This window comes from Stenella coeruleoalba (assembly GCF_951394435.1).
Source record: "Stenella coeruleoalba genome assembly, chromosome: 11".
Classification (NCBI taxonomy): Eukaryota; Metazoa; Chordata; class Mammalia; order Artiodactyla; family Delphinidae; genus Stenella; species Stenella coeruleoalba.
The window spans coordinates 63,323,166-63,343,943 of NC_137157.1; the positions used below are offsets into that span (position 1 = coordinate 63,323,166).

Below are 20,778 nucleotides of genomic sequence, written 5' to 3' on the forward strand. Positions count from 1 at the left end.
GACCCAATGCAGCCAAATAATAAATAAATAAATAAATAAATAAAAATACATGTCCAAGATTTCTGGGTAAAGAAAGCATGAGGAGGATCATAGAACTCTTATACCTGGACACCTGATAGGATAAACGTTTTTAAAAATGCAACCCAAGAAGGAAACGAGAGTGATCTTATATGAAATACTTTTCAATGTGGAAGGAGGAGAATGAAAGGGATAGTCATGGGTAAGTTTAAAAAAAAAAAAATCCATCAAGAGTAAGAGCCTCTTAGGGAATTCCCTGGTGGTCCAGTGGTTAGGACTCCGCGCTTTCACTGCCATGGGCCCGGGTTCAATCATTGATCGGGGAACTGAGATCCCACAAGCCGCAAAGTGTGGAAAAAGAAAACAAAACTCTATAAACCACTATGGGACCTCAGGAAAAGGAGGCTGAACCTCCTTGGCTTGCCATCTTCCAGGGCATTAAGCCACATTGGGAGAATCTGGCAAAGCTTATGTTAATACATGGAATTTACCACTGGATAAAGTAGGCCTGATAGAAAACATTTTATGAGACTTTAGAAAAAAGAACAGAATTCAAATCACCAAAAATGATTAAACTCTTCAATGGCAAGCTCTTCTCTACCTTCATGCCCTTAACTTGAAAAGAGGATGAAAGCAACAATCAACCACTAACCATAGTTGATAAGCAAGATTGGGTGGGGATAGGTCTCAAATTAGGTGGGAAACATATCAAGGATAGTTCAACGATCTCTCTCAAATAAAAGGTATAAACGGAACTGTTCCACATAAAATATAAAGAAGATCAATAAAAATGACACAGCAACTATCAAATATCCAATAACAAAAGAGAAAGACAACGAGAGAGAAGAAATTACTACGCAGCAGATGAAGAACCCAACCTGGAAAACAATCTAATCCCGCAAAACCAAAAGCAGATTCTCCCTTGAATACTTATTTGAATACTTCAAATAAGAATGTAGAGGGCTTTGGGCTTCCCTGGTGGTGCAGTGGTTGAGAGTCCGCCTGCCGATGCAGGGGATGCGGGTTCGTGCCCCAGTCTGGGAAGATCCCACATGCCGCGGAGTGGCTAGGCCCGTGAGCCATGGCCACTGAGCCTGTGCTCTGCAACGGGAGAGGCCACAGCAGTGAGAGGCCTGTGTACCGCAAAAAAAAAAAAAAAAAGAAAAAGAATTTAGATACAGGGCTTCCTTGGTGGTGCAGTGGTTAAGAATCTGCCTGGCAATGCTGGGGACATGGTTTTGAGCCCTGGTCCGGGAAGATCCCACATGCCACGGAGCAACTAAGTTCATATGTCACAACTACTGAGTCTGCACTCTAGAGCCTGTGAGCCACAACTACTGAGCCCTCATGCCACAACTGCTGAAGCCCGCACGCCTACAGCCCGTGCTCCATAACAAGAGAAGCCACCGCAACGAGAAGCCCTCACACCGCAAGGAAGAGTAGTCCCCACTCACCACAACTAGAGAAAGCCCATGCACAGCAATGAAGACCCAACGCAGCCAAAAAAAATAAATAAAACAAATTTAAAAAAAGAATTTAGATACAATAAAATAAGAGCTAAGAAATAAATTAAAGAATGAATAAGAATAAATAGAATGAAAAGAAAGATGTCTCCAAAGCTGAAGAAAACCTGAAAAACAAAACACCACAATTAAAGGTTCAATAAGATGTCAGAAACAGCAAGAAACAGAAGAGATACAGAGAAAACAGAATGAACGGAGTGGAGAAAGGCTTTCAGAATTAAAAAACAAACAAACAAACAGATATTAAAGCAATTAGAAGATAATATTAGAACATAAAAATGATCCAATCTATGGATAATTAGAATAAATATAATAAACTCAAAAAACATAGGACTCAATAAAGGGAACAGAAAAAACATTCACAGATAATATACAGGAAAAGCCCCTTAAAATAAGGGACCAGTATCATTCACTCCCCACTGCCAATCCATCAAAAGAAATCCTATCTGTCCTACCTTATGCATACACCAGAACTGGACCACTTGTTACCACCCTTATCTAAGTCACAATCATTTCTTACCTGCATTGCTATGATCAAGACTGTAATAGTCTCCTAACTGGCATCCTGAGCCTTCTATTCTGCCACTCTCTGGCTTCTATTTCACATAGCTGCTTTTAAAATTATAAGACATTGTGTCCCAACTCCACTGTTCAAAGCCCTCTAGCAGCTCCCCATTTCATTCAAGGTAAAAGCCAGAGCCCTTAGAGTGGCCTAAAAGGTCTTACCTGCTCTAACACCCTGTTCCCCATCCTTGCTTTATCTCTCTGACCTCACGTCCTACTGCTCTTCCTCTCAGGTACTCCACACCAGCCACACTGGCCTCCTTACTGTCCCTTTTATAACTTAGATATGTTCTCACCTTAAGGCCCTTAAGGTGTTGCCTCTGCCAGGAATGTTCTTCCCCTAGATATCTACATGGATACTTCCTCACCTCCTTCAGGTCTTTTCTCAAATGTTACCTTCTCTGTGGTTATTCATGAGAAACTATTGAACTTGGGGTAAGAAAAGAGAGAGTCTGTGGCATTATTGCCTAAAGCTACTCCCATCCCCAGAGGTCAGTGGGAAAGGTAGTTCTACCAAGGTGGCGAAAGCCATGAAAACCAGCAGCTTCACTGACAGAGAGGGCTGACTTGATTTAAAGCAAAGCACAGAAAAACCCCACGCCTATCCGCATTGTCAGTAAGAGTTTGCATTCTTGGTGACAAATGAAAAAGCAAGACCAAGGGCTCAGCGAGCCTGAGGTTGCTGTCAGTGCAAGCAATGGACCAGCAGACTAGACAGAAATTAAAAAAGGAAATCTGGAAACGAAACTTAAGGGACCTTGATAAATGCTCTACACATCTGCACTGGAGAGATTGGAAAGGGTCCACCAGGAGCCTGCATAAACAGGCAGAAAAGACACAAAAGGGCCCAGTAGAAAGTAAAAGTTAGGGCAGACTTTTAAACTGTCTGAACTTTGAAGGAGCTTCTCCAACACACACAATGATCAGCAGAGAGAGGAAGCCTTACTGGCTCAAGGTGCTTAGTACAATCTTTGACCAATCATTAACTGACCACTAAGCAATGCAGATACAGGTGTCACTCCAGGAAGCCAAACTTAAAAATTAAAACAGAAATTAAAAAAACAGAAACAAAACTGAGCAGATATCAGCAGTCACACACCAAGGAGAAAGATTCTACAGATTCAGTCCAGGCAAGTTACTTAAAAAACAACAATAATAACAAAGCAACAAGAACCCTCAAAAGGGAAAAAAATCAGAATCCAAAATTGCTACAACATATTATGTAAAATGTCCACAGTTTCAACAAAAATTTATGGGATGTAAAGACGCAAGAAAGTGTGACCCAAACTGAGAAGGGGAAAACGACCCCATGTGATTGCAAACATCCCTGTATAGGCTCAATGCCAGACTTAGCAAACACAGACGTCAAAGTGCTTTAAAAGACTAAAGAAAATTATATGAACAATGCCTTAAACAGATAGAAAATCTCAACAAAAAGACAGAAATCATAAAAAAGAGCCAAATGGAACTCTAGAGTTGAATACTACAGCAGAATAAAAAATAAACCTGAAGAAAGAGCAATAGAAATTATCTAATCTGAAGAGAGAGAAAAGAATAAAGAAAAACAAACAGAGCCTTAAAGACCTGTGGAACAAGTGTACCAACATACACAAATTAGGAGTTCCAGAAGAAGTGGAGAGAAAGGATAGGAAGTGACCAAAAACAATACAAACTGATTTTTAAAATTAATCTACACATTAAGAAGCTCAATGAACCACAACTACAAAAACACAGAAGTCCGTACCTAGACATGTAGTAAAATTGATGAAAGCCCCAAACTGAAAATCTTGGGAGTAGTAAGAAAAAAACAACCCATCATTTACAGGGAAGCAAAGATATAACTAGTGGCTAACTTCTCATCAGAAACAAGGGAGGCTAGAAGGCAGCGAGATGACATATTCAAAATGCTGAAAGGAAATACTGTCAAGCAAGAATTCTGTATCCAGATAGCTAAACTGTCTTTCAGAAATGAAGGTGAAATAAAGACATCCCCAATAACTCAGAGAATCCACTGACACCAGCTGGTAGCTTAAATCTACACAGAGAAATGAAGAGCACTGGAAAAAGTAAATATATGGGTAAATATAAAAGAATGCGTTTTAAAAATTTTATTCTCTCATACAGAGTGAAGTCAGAAAGAGAAAAACAAATATCTTATATTAACACATATATGTGGAAACTGAAAAAACTGGTATAGATGATCTTAACTACAAAGCAGAAATAGAGACCCAGACGTAGAGAACAAACATATGGATACCAAGGGGCAAGTGGGGGTGGGGGGTTGGATGAATTGGGAAATTGAGGCTGACTATTGATAGTATGTATGAAATAGATAAGTAATGAGAACGTACTGTATAGCACAGGGAACTCTACTCGATGCTCTGCGGTGACCTAAATGAGAAGGAAATTCAAAAGAGAGGGCATATATATATATATACACACACGTATAGCTGATTCACTTCGCTGTACAGTATAAACTAACACAATACTGTAAAGCAACTATACTCCAATACAAAAAGAATAAAAAAATTATTCTCTTAAATTATTTAAAAGACAAGATTGTATAAAGCAGTAATAACAACACTGTACTGTTGGGTTTATAACAAATATAGACGATATATATGACAATAACTACACAAAGGAGGGAGAAAGACAAGCTATCTTATAGAATTAAACTAGTACTAATCTAAAGTAGACTCTGGGGACTTAGCCTGGTGGCGCAGTGGTTAAGAATCCGCCTGACAATGCAGGGGACACGGATTCGACCCCCGGTCCGGGAAGATCCCACATGCCTCAGAGCAACTAAGCTTGCGGGCCACAACTACTGAAGCCCGCGCGCCTAGAGCCCGTGTTCCACAACAAGAGAAGCCACCACAATGAGAAGCCTGGGCGCCGCAACAAAGAGTAGCCCCCACTCGCCGCAACTAGAGAAAGCCCACATGCAGCAAATGAAGATCCAACGCGGCCAAAAACAAAAAACAAAACAAAACAGTATGGTATTGGCATAAAGACTGAATTTAGATGAATGGAATAGAATACAGAGCCCAGAAATAAACTGTCACATGTATGGTCAAATAATTTTTAACAAAGGCACCAAGACCACTCAATGGGGAAAGAATAGTCTCTCCAACAAATGATGTTTGGAAAACTGGATATCTACATGCAAAAGGATGAAGCTGGACCCATCACTTACACCATATACAAAAGCCAACTCAAAATGGATTAAAGACCTAAACATAAGATCTAAAACTCCTAGAAGAAAACACAGAGGAAAAGCTTCATGACATTGAATTTGGCAATGATTTCTTGAATATGACACCAAAAGCACAGTTAAAAAAGCAAAAATAGACAAACAGGACCATGTGAAAATTAAAAACTTCTGTACATCAACAGAAATAATCAAGAGTGAAAAAGCAATCTATGGAATGGGAGAAAATATTTGTAAATCATTTAACTGATAAGAGGTTAATATCCAGTAGATATAAAGAACACCTACAACTTAACAACAGAAAAATAAATGACCAACTTAAAAATGGGCAAAGAACTTGAACAGACATTCTCCAAAGGAGATATGCAAATGGCCAAAAAACACATGAAAAGATGCTTAACATCACTCATCATTAGAGAAACACAAATCAAAACCACAGTGAGATATCATCTCATACCCATTAGGATGGCTGCTACCAAAACCAACAACAACACAAAAACACACATACACAAAAAAAAAAAAACAGAAAATAAGTGTTGCTGAGGATGTGGAGAAATTGGAACTCTTGTGCACTATTGGTGGGAATATAAAATGGTGCAGCCACTATAGAAAATAATATGAAGCTTCCTCAAAACTTAAAAATAGAACTACCATAAGATGCAGCAATCCCACCTCTGGGTATATATCCAAAAGAAATGAAAGCAGGATGTCGAAGAAATATTTGCATATTCATGTTCACCGCAGCACTATTTATCAATGTAATAGACAAGAGGTGGAAACAACCCAAATGTCCATTGATGGATGACTGGATAAACAAGATGTGGCATATACATACAATGGAATATTATTTGGCCTTTAAAAAGAAGGAAATCTTGATACATGACACGATGTAAATGAACCCTGAGGACATTATGCTAAATGAAGTTTCAGTCATAAAAAAGAAAAATATTGTAAGATTCCACTTATATGAGTTATCTAAAGTAGTGAAATTCATAGAAACAGAAAGTAGAATGGTGGATGCCAGGGGCTGTAGGGAGAGGGAAATGGGATATTGTGATTTCACAGGTACAGGCATACCTTGGAGATACTCCAGGTTCAGTTCCAGACCACCGCAGTAAAGTGAACATCGCAATAAAGCAAGTCACAGAAATTTTTTTGGTTTCCCAGTGCATATAAAAGTTATGTTTACACTATACTGTAGTCTATTAAGTGTGCAATAGCATTATGTCTAAAAAAATGTACATACCTTAATTTAAAAATACTTTATTGCTAAAAGAATGTTAACCATCATCTGATAATGCAAGATTGCCACAAACCTTCAATTTGTAAAAAAAAAAAAAAATGCAATTATCTGCGAAGTGTAATAAAGTAGAACACAATAAAACAAAGTATGCCTATAATTTCAGTACTGTTGTGTCTCAGGGAATAGGGAGGCCTGAGGAGAGGGAGAGAGACAGGGGAATGGCCAGTTGGTGGAGCAGTCAGAACACACACAACATTTATCCATTAAATCTGCCTCCCATATGGGCGTGGTTTGTGGCGCTCCAAAACAATTACAGTCCTAACATCAAAAATCACTGATCACAGATCACCATAACAAATACAGTAGGGTGAGCGCCCTCGCCAGACTGGTTAAAGGCGCGGCCGGTCGTGTGCGCCGCTGGAAGGGCGCGGGCTCGGAGGGCACCATCAGACCTGAGGTGGCAGCCGGAGCCCGGGAGGCGCGGGGACGCGTCTGTCACTGCCCCGGGGGGACGGTCCCCGGGGACCACCGCCACCTCGAGGGCCAAGAGCCAAACACCATGGAGACCTTGGATCCTGAACCCCCAGGATGCTGAGCCCAGCAGAATTGGAAGCGAGATTTAAAATGCATGAACTGGGGGACTGTGTCCGACTCATCTTTCCATCTTGGGCTCCCTCACAGTGCTTGGGACATCATGACAACAGTAAGAGGAAGAGGAGCTTATCAAATACTGTTAAGCTTGAGCCTGGAGGTGACCAACAAACCTTTGGATTGAAGGGGGAGCCTTTGGGTCTCAGCATCCTGTAAGACTTTATTTACCTCTTTCTAAGCATCAAGAGTATCTGCAGAGTTCCGGGGTGAAGGTGCTGGCTAGTTTCCCTATGCAAGCCACCATTCACCTCTACAGTGACAAGTCAGATTCAGATGAGGAGCACGAAGAAAAACCCAGCCCTCTGACCTTCAGTGCCAGGAGGAGGAAGACAGCCCAGGAGGAAAGGGCAGAGACCGGCTGACAAACCCAGGACAGCAACCCGGAGTCCGCGGTGGCCTTGGTGGTAAGGGTCTGCTCCCCAACCCTGACTCTCCGGACGATGCTGGGTGCCCTTCATCCCAATAAGTCTGTCTCTCCTACACCAGACCCACCTCACATGTGCCCTGCAGGACAGCCCTTGGGGACAGCCTCGCCAGGACACTTTGCCTTTCAACCGGGTATACAAGGACCTGACTTTCTCTTGCCAGCACCCCACTCTGGCAAGACTCAGCTTTTACTCATCCTTCTACTAGTGATTCTCTGTGCCTCATTTATACCTTTGAGAAGGGATTCTAGGACCAAGAGGTTTGTGTCCACATGGGGTGTTATCAGGTGGGGCCAACTTTCAAAGCACGTTCAGCAATGTCACTGTGCTGATCAAAGGACAGATTAGTCCATATCGATTAATAACTCACCCATGCCTCTCACTTAACCTGAGACCCTTTATTTGGCTATTTCCACTTTTGTAAAAATGATTCAGATATTGTCCAAGGTTGATGTGGTGGCTTACTGGCATTCTGAAAACAAAATTTATTTATGAAAAACACACTGAATAATTTCCATAAAAGTAACAAAAATAAAAAGACAAGGATTTGGGTGGAGGGACCATTCTGGATAAAAACATATATGATTCTTGTCTAAGGGCTGTGTGTATGAATAGAGAGACAAGCTTTAACTCTTAGTTGGGGACCGCTTTGGGCTTATTACTTGAATAGAATAACACTGTTTTCAATCAAGGTACCTAATGTAATACTATTTTCAGCTTTTTATATTTTGATGACCAAATGAGTGTATTCGTCAAGGTTTTTTACTTAACTATTTTACATTTGGTTGTCTTCCCAATTTCTACTTGAAATATTTTGAGAGACCAAAAAAAAACCAAATACAGTAAAAATGAAAATGTTTGAAATATTGGGAGAATTCTCACAATGTGACACAGAGACAACAAAGTGAGCAATGCTGCTGGAAAAAGGGCACTGAGAGATTTGCTTAATGCAGGGTTGCCACGAAGCTTCAATTTGTAAAAAATGCAATATCTGCAAAGTAAAATAAAGCAAAGTGCAATAAAATGAAGAGATGCCTGCAGAAATTTTCCATTTTACAAGACAAAAAATTTCTAGAGATCTGTTCAACTATGTAAATATACTTAACACTACTGACCTGTACATTTAAAAATGGCTAAGATGGTAAATTTTATATTACATATTTTAATTTTTTTCTTAATTTTCAGGAATATACTGATTTGGAAAAAAAAGAAAAAGCGATGAAAAATGTTAAATGTGGATGGATTAGCATAAATCCATCACTACTCATGGAAATCCAAGCCAAAGCACATGCTCCAGAGGTTGAATATATAGCCTTAGTATAGACGCAGTATAGCGAGTGGATAAGGGAGGGCTTAAAAGCCATATATTTATATATAAATATATATATTTTTATTTTTGGCTGTGTTGGGTCTTCGTTGCTGCGCGCAGGCTTTCTCTAGTTGCAGTGAGTGGGGGCTACTCTTCGTTGTGGTGCATGGGCTTCTCATTTTGGTGGCTTCTCTTGTTGTGGAGTATGGGCTCTAGGCGTGCGGGCTTCAGTAGTTGCAGCACTTGGGCTCAGTAGTTGTGACTCACAAGCTCTAGAGCGCAGGCTCAGTAGTTGTGGCGCACAGGCTTAGTTGCTCCGTGGCATGTGGGATCTTCCCGGACCAGCGCTCCAACCTGTGTCCCCTGCATTGACAGGCGGATTCTTAACCACTGCGCCACGAGGGAAGCCCACTATTTGACTTCTTATACCATGTACAGTCCAGTCCTCCATATCTGCAGTTTCTGCATTCTCGGATTCAACCAACCGAAATCAAAAATATTCAAGGGAAAAAAAATCCAAAAAGTTCCAAAAAGAAAAATTTGGTTTTGCCACACGCCAGCAACTATTTACATAACATTTACATTGTATTGGGTATTATAAGTAATCTAGAGATGATTTAAAATATACAGGAGGAAATGTTTAGGTTATATGCAAATACTATGCCATTTTATATAAAGGGACTTGAGCATCTGCAGATTTTGGTATCTGTGGGGGGTCTTGGAACCAATCCTCAGCAGATACTGAGGGAGGACTACACGTTTATACTTAGATTAAAAAGTACTTAGCCTATTTTATGCACTTTGAAACTACTAAAACACTGTTTTTTACCCTGACAAATGTCCAAAATGATTACACACACTGGTAGTAAGACTATGTAGAAAACAAGCTACCTCACATCTAAGTGAGAATGTCAATTTGTACAATACCTATGAAAAACAACTAGACAGTAGTTATCAAAATTTTAAATACAGGCACTTCCCTGGTGGCGCAGTGGTTGAGAATCCGCCTGCCAATGCAGGGGACACGGGTTTGATCCCTGGTCCGGGAAGATCCCACATGCCATGGAACAACTAAGCCTGTGTGCCACAACTGCTGAGCCTGCACTCTAGAGCCCACGAGCCACAACTACTGAGCCCTCGTAGCCACAACTACTGAAGCCCATGCTCCACAACAAGAGAAGCCACCACAATGAGAAGCCCGCGCGCCACAACGAAGCGTAGACCCCACTCGCCACAACTAGAGAAAGCCCAGGCGTAGCAACGAAGACCCAACACAGTCAAAAATAAATAAATAAATTTATACCCCCCCCCCCAGAATTTTTAATACATATACTATTTGACCCAGCAAAAGAATTTCTAGGAATTTACCCTACAAGCATATCTGCAAATGTGTGGAAAGGTATGTTCAAGGTTATCAAATGAAACAATATTTATTAGAGCAAAAGATTGGAAACAACTTAATTGTCCATCAATGGAACGCTAGTTTAATGAATTATGGTTTATTCATACAATGAGATACTATGCAAATGTTTTTGAGGAAAGAGAACGTCCTCTTACGTATTGATATGATATATTGTTAAATGAATATGATGGGGAGAATATATTTATACTATCATATATACATAAATATTGTATATCTGGAAGGATAAACAAGAAACTAGCAACAGTGATGATCCGTTGAGGAATGGAAACTGAAAAAATAGGAAACTCGGGTAAGAAAGACTTTTCAATTGGCCTTTTTCTATTTTGGCATTGGAACCATACAAGCATCTTATCTATTCAAAAAAACTGTAATACTTTTTTTAAAAAAGATCCCTTCCTAGTAAATTAAACCAAAGCTGAAAACCCTCAGTTTAACCTAAATAACATTTGTTTCAACTTAGAAATCCAATCAACGGGTTCAAGAAATGTGTCAGTAAGAACCTACAAACACTAACTTCTAGACCTGCAGAATAACAACCAAAAACAAGAAAATGGGGAGTTCCAAATAAAAATATTTTTCCTGACTTTTAAAGGTTTGGGTTATGAGAAAGTAACCAAGAGTTCTTATTCCACAATATCATTTTTGCCAATAATTATTCTCATTAGCTTTATAAAGGAATATGAAAGAGAAGAAAAAAAAGAAAAAGGAGAGAGACCCAAAGTAATGCAATGATATATTCTAAAAAATAATTAGGAACAAAGGAGATGATTTCCTTAGGTCAAAAAGGTGAATGTGAGACATTTCCATAAGTCTGTTTTCTCAACAAAGTCTTTATTCATTGGCACTAACTTTCCAATCCATGTGTCATTCTAACCCCAAAACTCCCATAATAATAAGGTCTGATCACCACAAATTTTATTTTGGAAAATGGAATTTTCATTTAGAAAAACCAATAAATTCCTTTTTTTAAAATATAAACCTTGAATTGGAACAACACAGAATTGGAAATTGGAATAAAATAGAATTTCTGGAAATTTAAAATACATTCTAGGTGGAAAATCAGAAACCATGTGATAGCACAACTCCTCTTACTACTATTAAAAGACACAGGACCCTCCAAATTGCTTAACATTAGTCATCAGTGGCAGCTGTAAGTGTGGGAGTAGAGGGGGCTCAAAAGGAGCAGAGCAGGAATACATACAAGTTTGTCTTTTCCTGTTTCACTGCTAGCTGCGTGGTGAGTTGTCTGTACCCTCCTCCTCATGCGGGTGGCTGTAACCCAAGCCCAATCAAGCCAAATTATCCTCAGCTGTATAAATTCTTCAATAATGGTTTTAAACAATACTGATCATTTAATCCTCACCCCCTCCACACACATATAAACTCCATTCCTCCCATCTCCCCAAAGCACAGATGCACCAACAGCACAAGGGAATGGAGGCAGCTATTAGGCAAAAACAAAATAAGGCAATTAAGAGCTATATTCACTGATTCTAATCCATAAAGGGAAATTTCACGCAAATAGAAAAAGTGATTTCCAATATACCTTCTAACTTGAAAAAATTATTAACTGATCAATTAATAAGTATTTAAGATAAATTACTATGTGCCAATACTTGACACATACTAAAATATGGATAAACCTTGAGGACATTATGCTTAGTGAAATAAGCCCGTCACAAAAAAGACAAATACTATATGATTCTACCTATATGAGGTACTTAGAGTAGTCAGATTCATAGAGGCGAAGTTGCCAGGTGCTGTGGGGTAGGAGAATGAGGAATTATTGTTTAATGGTACAGAGTTTCAATTTGGGGAGATGAAAAAGTAGTGACAGTTGTACAACTGGAGATGAACGGTAGTGACGGTTGTACAACAATGTGAATGTACTTAACATCACTGAACTGTACACTTTAAAATGGTTTAAATGGTCAATTTTATGTTACGTGTGCTTTACCATGATTTTTAAAAATTTTAATGCAATAAGAAAAAAAAATATGAAAGAAAAAATTGACTGCTTGACCCAGCAAGAAACTCCTAAAAGAAGAAGGGAAAAAGAAAAAAAAGCACGAAAGCACAAATATCAATATTATCAATATCAGGAATTTTTTTTTAAAAGTATAGATCTTACAGACATTAAATACAAGACAAAAATAGAGACAACCTTATGTCAATACATTTGAAAACGTAGGTAACAAATTTCTTAAAAAACACGTTACCAAACACAGGCAAAAAACAGAAAATGTAAATAGTAACTATCTCTAAAAGTAACTGAGGTTATAATTTTAAATTCTCTCATAATGAAAAGGCTCTCATCTCTGATCTATTGATGATAGGGTATAAATTGGTATAACTTCTTTGGAATATAGGCATTATTTTGTAAACTAGAACATTTATCAATCCTATGACCCAGAGATTACATTCCTAAGTACCAAGAGAAATTCTTGCTCATGGCACACCAGAAAACATGTAGAATTCATAACAGTAAGAAATGGAAACAACCCAAATGTCATCAACAGGAAATGAATAAACTGTGATGAATCCACTAAATGAAGTATTATATGGCAGAGAAAAATGAGTCAACTATTACAACTGTACACAACAATATAGATAAATCTTAGCAACATAATGTAAAGCATTAAAAAAGAAAGAAAAGAAAATCAATTCCCAGATTGCATACACATATTCTTTAAAAAAAAACTAAATACAACTAACACTAGACAATATATTATTTAGACACACACATACACCTGATAAAACTATTTTTTGAAAAGGCAATGGAAAGAGTAAAAAAAAAAAAAATTAGAGTATTTACCTTGAAAGGCGAGAGGAGAACATGTAAGACTGTCAATATTCAATATTAAACTTCTCAGGTTAAATGGTGGGTTCATGAATATTCTATATGATATTTTTTAAAACCAAATACACGACATAAACAAAATGATAAAAATACATGGTAAAGTTTTTTTTTAAAGGGCCATCGAGGGATGTGGAATAACTGATTCTCACACACTGCTAGTGGGAGTGTAAAAATCTATTTAGTAAAATCTACTAAGGCTGAACATAAGCATATCCTACAACCAGACGTCCTATTCCTAAGTATATGCTCAACAAAATGCATGTATATGTGCACCAGAGACATGTACGAAAATGTTTATAGCAGCACTATTTTTAAGAGTCCAAAACTAGAAACAAATGTAGACAACTATCAATGACAGAATGGATAAATAAATTGTGGTGTATTTACAGAAAAGAATACTATATACCGCAATACAGAAAAAGAATGAGCTACTGACATAACATGGATCAATTTCAAAACCAATGCTAATAGACATATATACACTACCATATGTAAAATAGATAGCTAGTAGGAAGCAGCCGCATAGCATAGGGAGATCAGCTCCATGCTTTGTGACCACCTAGAGGGGTAGGATTGGGAGGGTGGGAGGGAGACGCAAGAAGGAGGAGATATGGGGATATATGTATATGTATAGCTGATTCACTTTGTTATAAAGCAGAAATTAACACACCATTGTAAAGCAATTATACTCCAATAAAGATGTTTAAAAAAAAACCAATGCTAAGAGAAAAATGTCAGATGCAAAAGAGTGTATGTTGTATGATTCCATTTATATGAAGTTCATACATAAGCCAAACTAATCGATAGTGATAGAGGTCACAATAGTAGTGGGAAAGAAACTGGGTCAGGGTACAGGAAGGCTTCTAGGATCCTGGTACTATTCTATTATGATCTGAGTATTTATTATACAGGTCTGTTCACTGTGAAAAAATTCATCTAGTTGTACCCTTAAGCATTTTGCATTTTACTTTATGTATATTACATAAAACTTTAACAAAAAAGAAAATAAACTAAAGACATCCTTTTGCCTCTTAACGGCACAGTTTAACTGATACTCTTCATTCCCTCTGCCAGGCACTGACCAATATCCCTGGCTGAACACTGGCAGCTAACAGGTAACACTGACATTGCGGCATTCTGCTCCTCCTATACTATACTGAGTCTGATGTATTTGTTCTCAAACCTACTTAATTCCAGTTGTGTCCATAATTACAATTACATGATTGTAATGAAATACTAAATACATTAATGAACTACGAATGTAAGAAAAGTTGCTATTTCTTTGAGAACTAAGTTGAAGGCTCTGGAAGACTGAATATAAATCATTTGAAACACCGCCCTCGGGACTTCCCTGGTGGCGCAGTGCATAAGACTCCGCGCTCACAATGCAGGGGGCCTGGGTTCGATCCCTGGTCAGGGAACTAGATCCCACATGCATGCTGCAACTAAGAGTTCGCATGCCACAACTAAGGAGCCCACGTGCCGCAACTAAGACCCTGTGCAACCAAATATTAAAAAAAAAAAATCCTCAACTTAAGTGTGGGTGAGACACATAAATAACCTTGGGGAAAAATCAGAAATCTAGGAGGAGTCTATACTCATTGCTTCAAGTCTTTAAGAGTTCTCACTCCACTTAGAAAAACTGTAATTGGAAGTTGTAAGCAATGCATCATGGGCTGCAATTAATGCCAAATAGATGAAGAACTCTCATCAGCAGACTCATAACATAATATATCAAAAGGTTGGTGAAGGGCTTCCCTGGTGGCGCAGTGGTTGAGAGTTCGCCTGCCGATGCAGGGGGCACGGGTTCATGCCCCAGTCCGGGAAGATCCCACATGCCGCGGAGCGGCTGGGCCCATGAGCCATGGCCGCTGAGCCTGCGCGTCCGGAGCCTGTTGCTCCGCAGCGGGAGAGGCCACAGCGGTGAGAGGCCCGCATACCGCAAAAAAAAAAAAAAAAAGGTTGGTGAACAAATGTACATTTATTTGTTTTAAGCAAAAATAAAATGCTTATGATATGTATGTGTCATTTTTATATCTTGCTTTAACCAATTTTTTCAGTTAATAGTAAACTGTAAGATTGGATGGTACTGAATAAGACTTCTACTATAATCCAAGAAAGCTTGCTCTAATTACTTTTGGCAAACTAATACTATCTACTAGATAGATAAAGCTAAAACTTTAACTGTAGGGAATTCCCTGGAGGTCCAGTGGTTAGGACTCCGCACTTTCACTGCAGGGGGTATGGGTTCCATCCCTAGTTGGGGAACTAAGATGCCACCAGATGCGTGGCCAAAAAAAAAAAATTAACTGTAAACAAGTCTACTTATTAAAACGGCAAAAGAGAAATCAAATTCACCAAAGCTGAGATGCTATATTTAAAAGAATATGCCAGGACTTCCCTGGTGGTCCAGTGGTAAAGAATCCACCTACCAATGCAGGGGACGGGGGTTCGATCCCTGGTCCGGGAACTAAGATCCCACATGCCATGTGCCGCAAACTACAGAGCCCACGTGCTCTGGAGTCCATGCACCGCAACTAGAGAGAAGCCCGCGCGCCGCAACAAAAGATCCCTCATGCCACAACTAAGACCCAACACAGCCAAAAATAAATTAAATAAATAAATAAATAAAATAAAAGAATACGCCTCTGGTGCCATATTAGCTATTATTGTTAACAAAATGGCAGCATAGTTACCCTATCTCAGCATAGTCTGGTTAATACAATAAAGGTCTCAGAAGAAGACAGTTGCTGAAAGGACCACCTGGGGCTCAAGGACCAAGGTCTGAGTACCACTGAACTGGAAAAACAATGGTCTGAGTGCTCTTGATAGAAGAAAACAGAAAAGATACTTTGCTAATAAATTTGCCTTGAGAGTTAAACTTTCTCTAAAACACAGTAAGTAAAATTTCTTCCTGGAATCTGATACAAACCATGGGTTTCTGAAAAAAAACAATTCTTGTTAGACATTAGCATCCAGTTAGACTGAATTCCGGCATAATGGTTTCTTACCAGAATTCTTTAAAAGCATTGATCGAAAGCATTAGAGAGCCCTCAGTGATAGTACTCTAAACCTTCTCATTTCATTCATTATTCAACTAATATTCACTGAATGCCTACTACATTCTAAGCCTTGTGTGAGTCTGACTGAGAGGGTGCTGTTTCAGATTCAGGGGAAAATTATGGTATATCAGAATGCAGGGGTTTAATGAGAGCAGGTGGTGGAAAAGTGGCAGCCAAACCCCTTACCTACTCAACTGAGCAGTCTGACAATAAAGGAATGAACGAAATAGAGTATTAGCCAGAGTTCTAGCAAGGCCAAGCAAAAGGGGTTTTCCCCTCAAGGGTTTACCCCTTAAAAAGGAATGCTTTTTGAAAGAGGAGAAGGAAGGAACCCTCCTCCATTGTTGGTGGGAATGTAAATTGGTACAACCATCATGGAGAACAGTATGGAGGCTCCTTTAAAAACTAAAAATTGAGCTACTATATGATCCTGCAATCCCACTCCTGGGCATATACCCGGAGAAAACCATAATTTGAAAACATACATGCACCCCAATGTTCACTGCAGCACTATTTACAGTAGCCAGGACATGGAAACAACCTAAATGTCCATCGACAGAGGAATGGATAAAGAAGATGTGGTACATATACACAACAGAACATTACTCAGCCATAAAAAAGAATGAAATAATGTCATTTGCAGCAACATGGATGGACCTAGAGACTGTCATACTGAGTGAAGTAAGTCAGACAGAGAAAAACAAATATCATATGATATCACTTATACCTATATGTGGAATCTAAAAAAAAGGTACAAATGAGCTTATTTACAAAACAGAAGTAGAGTCACAGATGCAGAAAACAAACTTATGGTTACCAGGGGGGAAGTGGGGGGAGACTGGGATTGACATATACCCACTACTATATATAATACAGATAACTAATAAGGACCTACTGTATAGCACAGGGAACTCTACTCAATACTCTGTAATGACCTTTATGGGAAAATAATTTTAAAAAGAGTGGATGTATGTATATGTAAAAAAAAAAAAGAGGAGAAGGAAAAATCAAACATATTAATACTACAAAGGAGGGCTTCCTTGGTGGCTCAGTGGATAAGAATCTGCCTGCCAATGCAGGGGACAATGGTTCGAGCTCTGGTCCGGGAAGATCCCACATGCCGTAGAGCAACTAAGCTCATGTGCCACAACTGCTGAGCCTGTGCTCTAGAGCCCGTGAGCCACAACTACTGAGCCCAAGTGCCACAACTACTGAAGCCCACATGCCTAGCACCCGTGCTCCAAAACAAGAGAAGCCACCGCAATGAGAAGCCCATGCACCACGACGAAGAGTAGCCCTCGCTCACTGCAAATAGAGAAAGCCCACGCGCAACAAAAAAGACCCAACGCAGTCAAAATAAATAAATAAATAAATAAAATTAAAAAAAATAAAAAATACTACAAAGAAGAGTAATAGTTACAGAAGTAGAAAATAACCTAAAGGAGAGGTAATATCAAAGATAAAATTAACCTTACATTCAGATCCAATTAATCTTCCTTTGATGCCTAATATGTGCTAGGAGATGTACTAAGCAATTTCATACACATTATCTTATTTAATCCTCACAAAAACCTTGTGAGGTAAAAGAAACATACTTCTGAAACAAAAAACACAGAAAGATAATACATCTCTGTATAGAGACAGAAGAGGGGAAGATGAGGAAGTTCATACCAAATGACTCCAATTATTTCAGTAATAGAAACAAGAGGAGAGAAAGCAGGGAAGCTTGAAGGCCTGAGAAGAACAGAGAAGAAAACTAATACTTACTGCCTACCATGTGCTATTACATCATTTATATACAAATTTCATGTAATCCTGTTTAGTATTTATGACTCATTTAATTCAAGAACTTGAGACTGTGAGAATTCCCCAAGATCTAACAGCTAGTAAGTGGTAGGGTGGTGATTCAAACCCAGGTCTATAAGCCTACAAGTTCTATCTCTTTCTACGATACCACACTGCTGCTTCAAAATCAGGAAAGTGCAAGAGAATACATATGAGAGGAATAAAAAGGTCATGAAGCAGCAAAGGTCCAGTTAGAAGCAGACAGCATGAATTTGGAGTAGATAATGCCAACTTTGTGCCCTCTCCCCCTGGGTTCAACTGCCCAGGTAAAAAGTATTTAACATTGGGAAGTTGCTAAAGGTGTAATAATATACACTTTTAAGAATTAAAATTGGGCAGGAGACTTCCACTTTCCTTCAAATTATTACTATTGTTCTTTAGTAACTGAATATCTACAAAATATTATGCACTTGGTAGTCTCATTGAACTTGCTACCTAACCATTTGGAGCTACAGTTTAAGTATCTGCCAATGGTCCAAAATTCAACACTAACCTGAGTAAGTGTTCTAATGTTGATCAAAATACCAGAAAATATCCTCTAAGAATAACTTCATTTTCTTTCATTTTGAAAACTGACTTTATTTACAAGGAATGAGAGTTAAGTCCCTAAGACTAACAGACATAGGATGGTTGTCAAAAACCAGAATGTAGACCCATTTATTTTGTTCTTTTATGAAAGACTGTGAGAGGCTTTGAAATGAACCAAGAAGATCACTTGGCATCTTCAGTGGAAAACTAGGCACTGTGTAATGTGCACCTTCCCTAGTTACCTGATTCTACAAGGTCTGCATTCTTCATGACATTTGAGCTGTTTTATAATTGCAAGTTATAGTTAAATGATAGCAATTCAAAGGATTCTTGTCCATACACTTACAAACAAATTCTGTCCAGTGAGAGAGGAATGATTTTCCCCATGTCCCTATGGAAAAAGACAGTTTTGCATAGATTTGTAAATTCATTTCAGCACACCTGATGCTATACACGTGCAGTACTTTGAATTCTCCTTTGAACTACTTTTAACACCTTACAGGTTCTCCCATTAATTAATGAGTTAAATAACATCTTTTACATGTGTTCATTTTACATTTATATGAAAATCATTATTCTGTCTAACTTTTTAACAATGAATTTTATACAACATGTAGTATATACCATGGAAGATGAAAACTTTAATGCAAAAGCTCAAGGGAAGGAATCATCCTTTTCCACTCATACACATATTTAAGGAAGGCCAGACAAAACTTAGGCCCCATCTCTTCCCAGTTCTGAAATTTAAGACTCTAAAAAGCACAGTCATTGTTGATCATTCTTGAAAGAGCCCATAATTCACAAAAGAATTCTTTGAAAATTATATTTCCAGCTGCTTTTTTCCCCTAATGCATAGTGTAAACAAAGCACTGTCTCAAGAACAGTTCCATCATTTCAGAAACGCTTAGAATCTTTTGTTTGAACTACTTTTGTTAATTATAGTCACTTAAAAAAATAGATGGTTACTCAATATTCTGTAATAACCTATATGGGAAAAGAATATGAAAAAGAATGGATATATGTATATGTATAACTGAATCACTTTGCTGTACACCTGAAACTAACACAACATTGTAAATCAACTATACTCTAATATAAAATAAAAATTTAATTAAAAAAATAAATACATAAATAAAATTTACATTCAATTTTAAAAAAAAGATGGTACATCTTCATATTAAGCTAAAAATCTACATTTGACAAATGCTTTTTCTGCTCCAAAAGATTTTTTTGCCAGTCAACAACTGTACAATCATAAAAATATTAAATACATTTATTTGTTGTTTTCAAAATAATGGTTGTCTTCAATTGGCGTATGTCACATGAAAAATTAAATATTTTTTAACTAACTTGATTCAAATATACATAAACAGCTTAAAGAAGCCAAAGCCATAAATCAATACACAAACCAAACATTAAATCAACAACATATTTTAAATTCATTAATGCAGCGGGAAGCTCAGATCTTCTGGCTTCCAAGTCCCAAATTTAAAACAGCTCTGAAACCAGTAGTCTCTATGGAAGCAGCTTTTATCCTCACTCAGGATCAAACTAATCCCCAGACACTCTGAGGAAAGAAAGAGTAAAATCAAGTTGCACCAAAAATCTTTACACTCAGCATTCATTGAGATCTTCCAAACCACTTTCACGGCTTGTAACATGCCAGAAAAATATTACTCTAGCAAGTAATTATTTTATCCAAAAATGAACAGAGCAATTTAAATTGGAAATAATTTGCTGCCCATGCCATTCATAAATCCATGCTACTATAATTTTTTTTTTTTTGCGGTACGCGGGCCTCTCACTGTTGTGGCCTCTCCCATTGCGGAGCACAGGCTCCGGACGCGCAGGCTCAGCGGCCATGGCCCACGGGCCCAGCCGCTCTGCGGCACGTGGGACCCTCCCGGACTGGGGCACGAACCCGTGTCCCCTGCATCGGCAGGCAGACTCCCAACCACTGCGCCACCAGGGAAGCCCTATAATTCTTAATATGAATGGATAATGCATGTAGCATATCATGCATTAAATAATCTAAAAGATAAGTTTTCATCCAGTTGAAATTAGTTAAGTAAATACTGGCCGATTAAAACACATGAAAAGTTAACTCTTCCTTCTCCCT

General features: G+C 38.4%; 1 protein-coding gene and 1 pseudogene across 2 annotated transcripts in view; one reads left to right on the forward strand and one right to left on the reverse strand.

The window, feature by feature from the left end:
• Positions 1–20,778, reverse strand: part of DNAJC22 (DnaJ heat shock protein family (Hsp40) member C22) — a gene marked incomplete at its 5' end in the record, with an annotated part of 74,713 nt that overhangs the window by 1,576 nt on the left and 52,359 nt on the right.
• LOC307193903 (protein ripply3-like) lies at positions 217–7,893 on the forward strand (annotated as a pseudogene). The gene is made up of 3 exons: positions 217–220; positions 6,901–7,173; positions 7,295–7,893. The product of its transcript is annotated as a protein ripply3-like (transcript).